At 48.2% G+C, this 3,198-nt stretch overlaps 1 non-coding gene across 1 annotated transcript; it reads right to left on the reverse strand.

Annotated features, from left to right (window-relative positions):
* Positions 1-2,183: 2,183 nt before the first annotated feature.
* On the reverse strand, positions 2,184-2,298 carry LOC136751942 (U5 spliceosomal RNA). The gene has a single exon (XR_010817127.1). It is a non-coding gene; the product is annotated as a U5 spliceosomal RNA (small nuclear RNA).
* Between the last annotated feature and the right edge of the window lie 900 nt (positions 2,299-3,198).

The following is a 3,198-nucleotide window of genomic DNA, read 5'->3' on the forward strand; positions in this document are numbered from 1 at the left end:
GTCAACTGGGGCAAGAGCAGCGCTCATCTGGTTGGGGTGTGGGAGGGTTCTGCCCCCCCTGCCCTCCCTGCGGGGCTGCAGTGGTCTCTCTCAGGCCCTCGGGTGCTGGGTGTGACTTTGGGGGAGACGCAGGAGAACTGGGCTGTCCTGCTGGAGAGGGTACAGGGCCGGTTGAGGGCATGGCACTGGCTGCTGCCCCAGCTCTCCATTAGGGGGAGACCAATTGTTATTAATAACTTGGTGGCCTCCATGCTCTGGCACACTTATGCCTGTCTGGACCCCCCACCGGCCCTGGTGTCCCAGATACAGACCCTGCTCCTGGATTTCTTCTGGGACGGGCTACACTGGGTGCGCAAAGCAGTGCTGTACCTGCCGCTCCAGGAGGGGGGACAGGGGTTGGTAGATCTGTTAAGCAGGCTGAGTGCCTTTCGGCTGCAGGCAGCTCAGAGGCTCCTGTACCCTCCAGATCCCCAGTGTCTGCCGCCCTGGACACTTGTTATGACAGACACATGTTTTTACTTAAGACACGTCCCAATATACTTCCTTCCCTGCCTGTTTTTTATAGTACTGTTTTAGAGGTGTGGCAGCGCATCTCCCTGGGTAGGGAGCTGGGGGGCAGCAGTCTGTATTGGCTGTAAGAGGAGCCACTGCACTGGAACCCCGGTTTTAGCTGTCCACTCCTGCTCTCCAGCAGCCTCAGGTCAGTCCTGCTTAAGGTCGACGTGATCCGGCTGAGGGATTTGTTGGATTTTAACAGGGGACAGTGGGTTGGTGCCGACAGCCTGGCTGCCAGGCTGGGTATGAGGTCACTGAGAGTCGTAACCAGATTTCTCTGGGCAGTACAGAACGCCCTTCCCATAGGCGCTGTGGAGCGGCTTTTCCAGGCTCTCACGCAGCACTGCTGGCCCAAGGACCCTGACACTGTCTTTCCCCTTGTTTGTCTGTGTCTCTCAGTCCCCCCTAGCTCATCAGGCCACCTACTGTCGCCTCACAGTCTGTGTAGTGTGTCTGTCTGCACAGCTCATCGTCAGGAGCTCAATCAGCTCAGTGTGAGGGAGCTGCACCATCAGCAGCTGCAGCCCCTCCCTGACACCCCCTGGAGGGAGCACCTGGCTCTGGGGGAAGATGCCTGCCCGGCCTGGAGGAGCCTGAACAAGCCCCCGCTTCTGCATGGCTTCTGCATGGCGTCATCGCAACAAACTCTATTGCACATACACTGGACCCCAGAGTGAGCGACACCTGCCCCTACTGCGGGGAGAGAGAGACACTTTTTCACTGTTTCTGCCACTGCCCTAGATTAGAGCTGCTGTTCACTGCACTGGAGAGCCTGTTCAAGCAGCTGGGCCTCCTTTTCTCATGCACTGTGTTTATTTTGGGAGTCCAGTACAAGCAGCGCCACAGACATGTTTGTCAGTTAGCAAACTTTCTAGTGGGGCAGGCTAAGCTGGCTAATCCTGAGCAGTGGGAGAAGTCAGACTGAACGTGGCAGCAACAGTGTGCACTCTCCCTCTTCAGGTCTCTCGTAAGCTCCAGAGTGCGACTGGATTACAATTTCTACAGCCTGACGGGAGACCTGGAAACTTTTCTGCAGATGTGGGGGGTCGGGGCTGCCCTCTGTGCCATTGACTTTGGACATTTAAACCAACTGGTTTAATTCACTTGAATATTCTACTGGTAGCACGTGTGTAGTGGTTATTATTGAGGGTTTTTAGAATAGGCTGTGTTTTTTTAATGTTTTTTAGGTGTTTCTAGTTTGTTTTAAATGTTTTGTTAGTATTTCTTTAGTAAAATAAAGGTGTTAATATTCAAAAAATCTCTCTCTCTGTCTCTCTCACACTCACACACACACACATACACACACACACTCTCTATCTCTCTCTCTCTCACACACACAGACACACATAGACAAAGCCAGCAAGACACACAGAGCCAGCCATCTCAGCGATGACATCACGAACCTCTCTCTGAGCTGACTGTTATGACATCACAGAGCACGTGCATTCCGTTGCTTGCCGTCTGTCAACCACTCAGTCACTGCCAGCCAGACTGCCTGGCTGGCTGGATGGGGGTGCTGTTTGCTGCAGCTGCTTACCTTAGCAAGCTTATTTGCTTGACCGGCCTTCCTCCTCCTCCGCCCACATGCCCAGCTCTGCCCGATCTGCTGTTCACCTGGATCACAGCTCCGCCCCAACAAGGCAGAGCCTCCCAAGAATGATACAAACTCATCCACGTTCCCCTCCATGGAAAGCTTTAACAAAAGGCAAAAGCGTTATAAGTAATGAAGAGGAACCCGAGTCCAAGACGCTTCCGACCAGCCATACATATTTGTGTGTATTAAAGATTACATTTTATTACATTTTGTTTTTCTGTACTTTATTACATCTTATTGTGATTTATAATGATATTGTTTATTGCTTTGACAATACAAATGCACTAAATTGAGAGAGAGAGAGAGAGAGAGAGAGAGAGAGAGAGAGAGAGAGAGAGAGAGAGAGAGAGAGAGAGAGAGAGAGAGAGAAAGTGCTTGGGCACATCTGTAACATAAACTAGGGAACATTCGTCACATGCTTAGGGAACATTCATATCATACAGGGAACATTTGTAAGACGAATTAGGGAACCTTTGTGACATACTAAAAGGACATACTGGTAAGATGTTGGACACATTTGAAACAACAAAAATGGCATTTGGTTATTTATTAGGGACATTTATACCAGTCTGAGCAAATATCTATGCATATTCCAATGTTTGCTGCAGGACTTACAGATTGAGTGAGGGGGTCAATATGTTTGAATCAGAACTAACCACTGCTTCCTCAATTTTGTTTTAAACATAATTTAAAAGAAAAGTGGGCTATACATTGGTCTGGAAAAATGCAGCAATGGTCCCTAAAGCAATTCTTTTAGTTTTTTGACACAATTCCTTAAACCCATTTTCTGTAAAATATGTTATCAACTTGCATTAATATATCATCCAAACTACAATGATACTAATAATGAAAATGTTCATATTATTATATTCTAAGGGTTCTAGTCTATTGTGTATTGTATTTATTATCAGGCCCTTCTCTTATGTTTTACAGTTGTTATTATTATTCCGTACAATACAGGGATTAAATTAAGTATTTTAACCACAAAGTATTGGCTACAGTTATGATGCCTACTTCAGTGTTCATATGCATACAGTTTCTGAGGTCTG

This window comes from Amia ocellicauda, chromosome 6, assembly GCF_036373705.1.
Source record: "Amia ocellicauda isolate fAmiCal2 chromosome 6, fAmiCal2.hap1, whole genome shotgun sequence".
Lineage (NCBI taxonomy): Eukaryota > Metazoa > Chordata > Actinopteri > Amiiformes > Amiidae > Amia > Amia ocellicauda.